Source organism: Garra rufa, chromosome 9 (genome assembly GCF_049309525.1).
Source record: "Garra rufa chromosome 9, GarRuf1.0, whole genome shotgun sequence".
Classification (NCBI taxonomy): domain Eukaryota; kingdom Metazoa; phylum Chordata; class Actinopteri; order Cypriniformes; family Cyprinidae; genus Garra; species Garra rufa.
The window spans coordinates 20104694-20116167 of record NC_133369.1 but is presented as its reverse complement, the minus strand read 5'-3'; positions in this window follow the sequence as shown (position 1 = coordinate 20116167).

The window sequence follows — 11474 nt, the reverse complement described above, 5'->3', positions numbered from 1 at the left end:
TCCCCCTCGCACACAGCACCAGCAAGTACACACTGCCTTCCCCTTTCTTAGTCCCTGCCCCCTTAGCAACCAGGTTGCTATGGAGACACTGCCCCCTCCCGCCCTCTCCGGCATCCCATAATAGTCATAAGCAGGCCGCTCTGACATCCCATAATAAACACAACTCCTAAAAGAGAGGGAAGAAAAAAAACAACACTAGTCACATGGTCTCCAGGGAAACCCCAGGCCGCTGGCGACAGACCATAATAATCTGCGGCTGTCTGTCCACCTGGCTGGCTTTTTGGTGCACGAACGGCAAAAAACGCACCTGGCTGGAAGTCAGGCTAACAAGTAGTGCACTTCGGGTATCTGTCAAACGCCACACACCTACAAGAGTGACACTTCACAGTTTCAGGGGTGATGAAATGTCAGGGTGCAACTGTGCTTCTTTCTAATCCCATATCAGACTCCTGTAATAAGTCTGTGGGAAGCCGTATAACAAAAACACCAACTCTTACAAATCAGATGTGCCGTGACAATCCCAAAATAGAATCTCGCACACGTTTAGACTGTCTGAACTCCAGTGACTTCAGCTACCTCCACATTACAACAGGTCAACGCCACTGCACATATGAGTCAATGGAATGCAGAATGTTTACACGATCCATTCAAGCATCATAGGTTTAGATATGAGTGAGTAGATCTATTTAAAGCAACAATAAAAAAAAATCAGTTAGGATATATATATATATATATTTAGCAATCACTTCTGTTTATATTTATACTGTATGCCATGTCTCATGAGAGGAACTTGCCAGTCACGTAGACAAACAAAAGATTAAAGATAGCAACTTCCACTGTACTTGACTACATTTTTGAATCAATATATATGCTGTATATGTAATTACTCATACTAGATCTTGTGAGTTTTATCATTACGCAACTCATCATAAGATTACTTGAATGTAAGTGCATAAGCAGCTGCTGAATCGCAGATGTTTACGAGATAAGGCCGAAACCAGCACATTCAGTGCAAGTAGGCTTTGACTATTTAATTTGACTTCTTAATATTTTATTTATCCATTATATAGACCTTTCTGAAGGAAATTGGTTTACTTAGGCCTGAGATTTGTTTGTAGTGCTAGGCAATATACCGGTTCAAACAGTAAACCGAATTATGTAAACGGTATGAATAAAAAAATAAATAAATAAAAAACAGCAAAAGGGCCTATAAGCATCGTGCACAGCATCATTAATTGAAAAGTTATGCCTGTTAACTGCATTTCCATCTCATCTAATGGTTGAAAAACCTTTAGAACTATTAATAACACACAATTCTTTAACTGGGCAAACAAACCAACTATAAATGACTATTAACAGAAGCCAAAGATGCTGATAGACGCAAAGAAGAGAATCTAGAGCGTTATCATCAATTGGCCATATTGCCGACACTGAACATAAACAATGCCAGTGAACTGAATGAAACTTGCAAATTTTGCTGATTATTGCTGAAAATGGTCAATTATTTTCATGTTTTTGAGCTGTAGTATTCAGCCGGACCAGGAAAAACATTTGCTCCTGGTTTAACAAACAAGCTTACGCCTAGTCCTAGACTAAAAGTCTGAGCTGTTTCAGCTGACTTCCACTGATCTTAAAATATATCAGTGCCTTTGTTTTGACTCAAGATGCACATCAGTCATGTTTTTTTTTTCCTAAGGCACATTTATAAAAATTAGTTAAATGTCCTAATTGAACTATGGCCTAATCCTGGCTTAGTCTACGCCCTGTCTGTTAAACCAGGCCCTAGAGTACTATAGACTGCCAAAAGTTATAACAAATCAAGGAGAAGAGTGCAAATAACTGTCTGAGCAACAAAAGGCATTTGTGGTTAGCCAAACTGAACTAGGATTTCCAGTGACATGACAACATTCGTTTTTGTTCTTATCATTTCCAGTCAGGTAGGTGAAATATTAGGCTAATATCTTAATTATACTGCTTGTATATATTTTTATGACCTATTAACTTTAGTCTCCTGCTTATGATTTGGCAGCTTCCATCGTTTTTTTTTTAATGTGCTTTAGACAGCATAAATTAGCAGAATGTATTCAGGAGTACATTAACCGTGCAATCAATGTTGTTGTTTGCAAGTGAGTTTCTCTGATTACAAACCCGCTATTTAATTTTACTTAATGATATTTGATTTATCCATTATTTTAAAGAGACCTTATTGAAGAAAATTGATTTAGGCTGTTTTTTTACCACTTGAGCTTAACTGTAATTTGTGCTTTCTGTAGTGCTGGTATACCGGTTCAAATGGTAAACCATATTAAGCAAATTGTACAAGTGCTTAAGCAACGAACACAGCGTCATTAATCGAGAAGAGATCCCTGTTAACTGCAAACACTTTTCACTAATGGTCGGAAAACTTTTAGAACTATAAATAACACACAATTAATTCTTTAACTGGACAAATAAATCAACTGTAAATGGCTATTAACAGAAGCCAGAGACACTGAAAATAGATGCAAAGAAGAGAATATAGAGTGTTTTCACAGCATGTTATCAGTCGGCCATATTGGCGGCACTGAATGTAAACAATACCACTGAACTGATTATTGCTGAAAATGTCATTTTTGTCATGTTTTGGGCTGTACTAATCAGTCGGACCAGGAAATATATTTGGAGTGGGCCTACTATAAACTATAGCCAAAAGTTATAACAAATCAAAGAGAAGAGTGCAAAAACTGTCTGAGGAACAAAAGGCATTTGTAGTTGACCATACTGAACCAGGATTTCCAGGGCAAGAATCTTTACAACATTCGTGTTTGTTCTTTTCATTTCCAGTCAGGTAGGTAAAATATTAGGCTAATATCTTTATTAATACTGTTTGTATATGTATCTGCAAATCGCACAAGTGCCTAAGCAACGAATACAGCATCATTAATTGAGAAGAGATCCCTGTCAACTGCATACACTTCTGACTATTGTTTGAAAAACGTTTAGAACCATTGATAACACACAATTAATTCTGTAACTGGGAAAATAAATCAACAGTAAACAGCCATTAACAGGAGCCAGAGACGCTGAAGACAGACGCAAAAAAGGAGAAAATACTGTAGCAGGCAGATGCTCGAAAATGGCAAGAAAATTCTAAATACTGAACTGGGGGTGAGGGGTTTATATGAATGAATGTTTTTGTCTATTTAAGTTTAGATGCTATTTTCTTTTCATCTTACCTTTATAAAATGTATATTAACATAGTATTAAAAGTGCAGCACTGCTTTGTTTACAGTGGTAATAAAGTAAAAAGCTGTATCGCTGCTGTTCCATAAGCGCCACCTGCTGTCAGAGACTGAATTTGCGTCTCAATCAGCCTGCTGTTTTTGTTTTTATTCAGACATGTTTTATGCAGCATAATATCACAAAGATAAAGTCAGACCATTCTGTTTTTGCTATTAATTCTGAAATTATAATTTACTTCTAATTTACTTCAAAAACTGCTCATTCTATAGAGGGTATGCACAAAGTCACGATTTGGTCAGTTACACAGATGCGGCCATATTGGCGATACTTGGATGTAAACAACAGCATGGATTGCATGGTTAATGTACTACTTTATACGTTGTTATGCTGATTTGTGCTGCTAAATCAGATAGAGAAAGACTCTATATAAAAAGGAAAGAAAAGGGCACAATATTTTGACAAACATAAAGTTAATAGATGGTAAAAATACATGTGAGCAGTATTAATTAAGATATTAGCCTAATATTTCCCCTATCTGACTGGAAATGATAAGAACAAACATGAATGTTGTCGAGATTCTTGCCTTGGATATCCTGTTTCAGTTTGGCCAACCACAAACACCTTTTGTTCCTCAGTTTTTCTTTTTCTTGACTTTTGACAGTCTATATGTTTTTTTCTAGTCTGACCGATTAGTACAGCTCAAAACATGACAAGAACTGATCATTTTCAGCAACAATAATTAGCAAAATATGCGAGTTTCTTTCGGTTCAGTGGCATTGTTTACATTCAGTGTTGCCAATATGGCTGAATGATGACGCGTTGTGAAAACACTCTATATGCAGCATGTTTGTTCATTCAGGTCTTATATCTGAGAAACTGCAGTATAATGAATGATACAAATAAGTCTTTTTCCTTTGTCTTTAATATGCTGCAGAGGAGAGATAGCCCTAGGCTTATTTCATTGTAGTGTTCTGAATACGATGTCCTATCCACCTTTGACAAAAGTCTCTGTTTTTGACACCATGGTGCATCTCTCCTGTACAGCAGCAGAAATGCATCAGTGCTTGAGGTGCATGTCCCCCCAACACACACATACATGCTTATGCACACCCTTCTGCTTAAAGTAGATCAGTCACCATGGTGATTGGGGGGGTCGGGGGCTGGGGGGGGGGGGCTTAGGTGTAGCTCACAGTCACCAATCGTGGCAGACTGTTAAGGGAGGTGGGGGGGGAGGGGGGTTCACCCTGCAGCCCCCACCACCACACTCATTCCCATCCCATAATATTCTCCTGAAGATCAGAGGTATGTTGACACTGCGGACGCAGTTAAAACAACACGTCTATGTGCATGTGCTACTATAAATGCTTGTTCCAGGTGATGACCAATATTAGTCCTGCAACAAGCACAAATATTCTAGCATCACCGTCCTCTCATCAAAAGAGCAGTGAGGACATCCAGTGGCGAGATGGATGGGTGAGACGGTGAACTGTATGACTCACAAACAAAGAGCATGATTATTTCACCTGAGGTTCTATATAAACCAGAACATATCAGTTATTGCCATCTTAATTTAAAATTAAAAACCTACAGAAAGTGATTTTGACATTCATTCAGTTCTCACAGAACACTGAGTGAATGTGCGTAGGTTATGGAATATTGGGCTGGATGGGAGGGATTGCCAGATTGGAGGGCTGTCATTTCCATCCCATAATATTCTCTCAGTGGTCTGCAGTAACCCAGTGCAAGCGTTCCAGAATGAGGTCAACAAGCCATCCAATAATAATCACTGTGTGCTGTCATGTTGTGTTCTTACAGTGCAAAATGCATGTTCTAACAGGACACACACGCACACACATAAGTGAATTTGTAGTATTGCATTTAATATTTAATAATAATATTAAATTTAATATCTAAAAATATATAATTCAATAATAAACTACATATTTATAATTTGTGTATAATATATATATATATATATATACAAATTATAATATATACATATATTTTTTAATTCAAATTATATATACAAAAAATATAAAAAATAATTAGAATATATATATATATATATATATATATATACTATAATTATATTATTATATTTATAAATATTTTTACTGATGAATAATGTTTAAAAATGAATTTATTAACACAAATAGGTAGATTAATTAAAATATGACTGAATTATTTAAAAATATATACAGATAAATTAATGTGTAATTATATACACACATACAGTATATGTAGTAATGTAAATTACACACAAAGGCAATTCATTATATTAACATATTAAAATATGTAGATCAATGTTTAAAATTACTGAATTATTTAAAAAGTACACACATACATACATAGATACATATTCCTTAAAATATAATATTCTCAAATAATCAGTAACACTGTTAAACTGTAATTATTAATTAACGTATTTATATGTATTGATGAATCATTATTTATTATTAAACTTATTTATTATATAATTATTTATATTACATGATTATTTAATTAATGGTTAATTATTATATATACAAATTAATTTCTAAACATACAAATATATAGATTAATTAAAATATTATTTAAAAATATATACAGGTAAACGAATTTGCAATTAATTTATACACACAGAAATATGTAATTAAATTAATTGTTTATTTTTATTAGCATAGAAATATGTAGATTAATGTTTAATATCATTAAATTATTTAAAAATACACATATAAAGACATACATAGATACATATACATGAAAATATAATATTCTCAAATAATCAGTAACACTGTTAAAATGTTATTAATTAAAATGTATTTATATTTATTATTACTCATTATTAAATGATTTATTATAAAATTATTTATATTACATAATTATTTAATTATTTATTATTATTTATACATATTAATTTATAAACATACAAATTAATTTAAATTTTAATGAATTATTTACAAATATACACAGATAAATTAATTTGTAATTATATATACACACATACAGTATGTAAATACACACACACATACAAATTATCTATACAAATTAATTACATTAAAGTATAATATTCTCAATCAGTAACACTGTTAAACTGTAATAATTAATTAAAATTTATTTATATTTATTGATGAATATTCATTATTAAAATTATTTATGCTATTATTATTTATACTACATTATTAGTTAATTACTGGTTAATTATTGTATATACAAATTAATTTAAAAACATATAAATATGTAGATTAATTAAATATTAATGAATTATTTAAAAAAATGAAGATAAATGAATTTGTAATTATGTATACACACATACCGCATATATGTAAATCTTTATATTAGAATGCATATTAGAATGATTTCTGAAGAATCATGTGACACTGAATATGAATGTATGAATGTTGGGTTTACATGTTTTATGGGGACATTCCATAGGCGTAATGGTTTTTATACTGTACAAACTGTACTTTCTATTGCCCTACACCTACCCTACACCTAAACCTAGCCCTCACAGGAGACTGTGCACACTTTTACTTCATCAAAAAAACTCATTGTGCATGATTTATAAGCCTGTTTCCTCATGGGGACCTGAGAAATGTCCCCACAAGGTCAAAATCTACTGGTATTCCTATCCTTGTGGGGACATTTGGTCCCCACAACGTGATGAATACCAGGTACACACACACACACACACACACACACACACACACACACACACACACACACACACACACACACACACACACACACACATGTTGGGTTTACATGTTTTATGGGGACATTCTATAGGCGTAATGGTTTTTATACTGTACAAACCGTACTTTCTATCGCCCTACACCTACCCTACACCTAAACCTAGCCCTCACAGATTGTGCACACTCTTACTTACTCAAAAAAACTCATTATGCATGATTTAGAAGCCTGTTTCCTCATGGGGACCTAAGAAATGTCCCCACAAGGTCAAAATCTACTGGTATTACTATCCTTGTGGGGACATTTGGTCCCCACAACGTGATGAATACCAGGTACACACACACACACACACACACACACACATGTATAAAAATATGTAGATTAATGTTTATTATTATTGAATTATTTAAAAATATACACACACATAGACATACACACATGTACAATAAAATATAATATTCTCAAATAATCAGTAACACTGTTAAATTATGATTTTCAGTCCAGTACAGGTGTCCACCTGAACCCCATGTTAAATCACAAGAAAAAGCCACAATTAGCCACCGTGACATCTCAGATGAGAGTGTAAAACAGATTCGGACAGATGGGACACTTGATTTAAAAAGAAGCGATTTTATTTATGAGCAAAGGCTGGGCGGATGAAGAGATGAGGAGAAGAGAGGCGCCGGACATGACATGGGGGTGCGGGTCACCATGGTGTTGCTGGGGGAGACATTGCAAGACGTCACTGCGAAGGACGACAGGACACAAAGAGAGAATACGACGAGAAGAGGGGTGAAAAAGTGCAAGGGAGGGGAGAGATAGGGGGCACTGCTCGAATGGAAAGAAAGGCAGTGAATCTGTAAGGGGGCACAGTTATTTATTTGCTTGCTGAGGTGCAGGAGAGTTCAGCAGTAAAGACAGACTTAGAGGTGTTTTTAAGTAAATACATGGTTCTGTAACATTTTCTCAAGATCTGTAGATATATACATCTTAGAAAAGAACCAAGCCTGCATTTATTTGATTCAAAGTACAGAAAAACTGTTACATTTTGACATATCTTTACTATTTAAAATAACTATTTTGAATATATTTTAAAATGTTATTTTTTTATCTTGTGATTTCAAAGCTGTTTTTTTTTAGCATCATTACTCCAGTCACATAATCCTTCAGAAATCATTCTAATATTCTGATTTGCTGCTCAAAAAACATTTATTGTTATTATTATGTTGAAAACAGCTGATTTTTTTCAGGCTTCTTTGGTGAATAGAAAGTTTAGAAGAACAGCATTTATATAAAATAGAAATGTAATCATATGCACTTTTTAATCAACTTAAAGAATCCTTGACAAATAAAAGTATTAATTTCTATCATTTCTTTTCCAAAAAAATAAAAATTATACTGACTCCAAGCTTTTGAATGATATAGTGTATAATGTTACAAAAGCTTTTTATTTCAGATAAATGCTGATCTCTGGGTATTTCTATTCATCAAAGAATCCTGAAAAACAATGTACTCAACTGTTTTAAATATTGATAATGATAATAATAATAATAATAATAATAATAATAATAATAATAATAATAATAATAATAATTTAAAATGTTTCTTGAACAGGAAATCAGCATATTAGAATGATTTCTGAAGAATCATGTGACACTGAAGACCGGAGTAATAATGCTGAAAATTTAGCTTTGAAATCACAGGAATAAAATACATTTTAAAATATATATTTAAATAGAAAACAGTTATTTTTAATAGTAAAAATATTTAGAAATTTTACAGTTTTTGCTGTACTTTGGATAAAAAAATAATGCAGGCTCGGTGGAAGATACTCCTTTAAAAACATAAAAAATATTACTGTTCAAAAACTTTTGACTGGTAGTGTAAATGTACAAAAATGTATTATTGCAGACTGAAGAATTAGCAAATGTATATTAAAGACAAAATGTATAAAAACATAATATAGATAAAGCATATTTTGTAAAGCAAAATAATTTCATTATCTACTTAAGTCTGAAATTTCTGAATATTATGAAGCAAAATAATGCTCCATTTTACAAATGAAAAGAGTAAATGCTTATAAGAGAAAAGAAATATTTTATTGTAATTACCCACAAAAGTATAATAACATATATTCCATAAAAATATGAAATGTTTTAAATAAATGTATAAATGATGTTTGTAAGGTTTAAAATTGTTTTTAAAAAGCCAGAGAAACGTAAAAATTTAAGACAAAATTTTGGCTTTTATTACATTGCTTTCACTTTTTTACCGACACACAGACACTTTCTGTTTAATGTCAAATGTTAGTGAAAATGTCCATAGTTATCTTCGTACAAGTAATTGTTTTCTGTTTGCTTTTAGGTCCCACCTCATTTAATAATTTAGTTTTAAACTGTGACTTAAAGGGGTAATTCACCCAAAAATGAAAATTCAGTTATCATTTATTCACCCTCACGTTGTCAAAACCTATATGAGTTTCCTTCTTGTGTAAAAAAAGAAGATATTTTGAAGAATTCTTCTAAATTGTTCTTTTTGTGTTCAACAGAAGGAAGAAACTCATACAGGTTTGGAACCAGTGGAAGGTACGTAAATGATGGCAGAATTTTTATTTCTGTGTGAACTTTTCCTTTAAGTGTCCAAGTTCTTTTTGAGGGCCACAGTAGATCCATGAACTCCAAGATCTTGTCCTCTCTCTCTTTCTGGTGATTTATTTGCCTCAGTTCTAATATTTGTCAGCACTGTGTTTTCTCCTCCTTGTCTAAATGTCATCCCTTCTTCGAAGACAATATGGAGAGAGAGAGAAAAAGAGGGAGCAGGGCAGAGAGAGGAAAGAAAGGGGGAGGGGGGGGACACTCGTAAAAAGAGCAACAAAAGTTTGGGAAAATTAAACATTAGGTAAGACACGTTCACACAGGCCCGTTTCAGGACAGGTCTGAGCACCCTTCCCCTGCTGTTCTATCTATCAGGTTATTTATTGTTACGGCACATATTCCTCCGTCAATTTCCGCTGGCTTTCACGCGCAACTCCTTTGTGAGAGTCTCAGGATTTAAGGGCAGCATATTCCGATGCAGCCTTCACTGATACTAGGTAACAGATGCTTGAGTCACATGCATTGACAAAAGGAATTCCCTCCCTTTCTCTCTCTGACTTGCACACAGATGTATGCATTTAGACAGCGATTTGGCGCTCGACTTTTGGTCACTTGCCCTCTTTTTTGACGCACAACACAAATACAAACACACAGTCGAGCGTGTTAGCATTTGTATAATCCCACGAGTCGAAGGCACCATCCTGCGGGACTCATTAAGCAGAGGTCACGTATTACGTCCTGAGTAAATTGGACAATGAGTGCAAGCTCATCCCTCAATGTTAATGTACTATGGCCTAAACCTTCACCCCTCCCCTCCATGAGGTCTCCAACCCTCCCACCCTTTATCCATCCTTCCTTTATAACCCCACAACCATCACTCCATCCACACTTATCTGTTTTTTCACCTTTGGATTTGCTCATTTTGGCGGACAAATTGGATTACCGACAACTTTTTTCCCACATATACTGATACAGATCTGAAGGAAATGGAAGTGCTTTACTAGGATAAAAAAATTTATTTTAAACATTTTTATTAGTTAGCTGGAACAAGGGATAACTTTGTTAGTGAACTGAAGAAAATGGGATTTCATAAAGGGGGTCTAATCATTAATCTATATAATTAATACATTTGTTTTCCTTGTTCTGATTATCTGACTTAACCAGAGATATTGAGAGATTTTATAGTTTTTTGTTATAGATGACAATGTCATAAGATGAATATCTCTCTCTCTGTGACAATAAGATTACAGCTTAGAGGGATTTTATCTTCAAAACTTATGTGGAATTAATGGAAATAATTTCATTAGATTCATCTGATGATAAATTGGGATCATTAGCAGATTTGAAACTTGATTTGAGCAGGCCATCGACAGGAATATTTTGGATCCCTTTGGACGTCAAAGTGGTAAAAATGTTTGTTTGTTTTTTACCTTTTGTAGTGATTGACTTAGATTTATTTATTAGATCATTTTGATTATATTAGAAATATCACATCTAAAACCTCTATCTTACTATAACTATTTTATAGTATAGATTATATAGTATTGCCTTGTATAGATTGTATTATGCTCATTAAGCGACAAAAATATATACACTACCAGTCAAAAGTTTTTGAACAGTAAGATTTTTTATGTTTTTAAAGAAGTATTTTCTGCTCACCAAGCCAAATTTATTTGATCCAAAGTACAGCAAAAACAAGTTTGAAATATTTTTACTATTTAAAATAACTATTTTCTATTTGAATATATTTTAAAATGTAATTTATTCCTGTGATCAAAGCTGAATTTTCAGCATCATTACTCCAGTCTTCAGTGTGACATTATCCTTCAGAAATCATTCTAATATGCAGATTTGCTTTTCAAGAAACATTTTTAATTATTATTTTAATTTTTTTAAACAGCTGAGGGCATTTCCTCAGGATTCTTTTATGAATAGAAAGATCCAAAGATCAACATTTATCTAAAAAAAAGTTTTTGTAACATACAT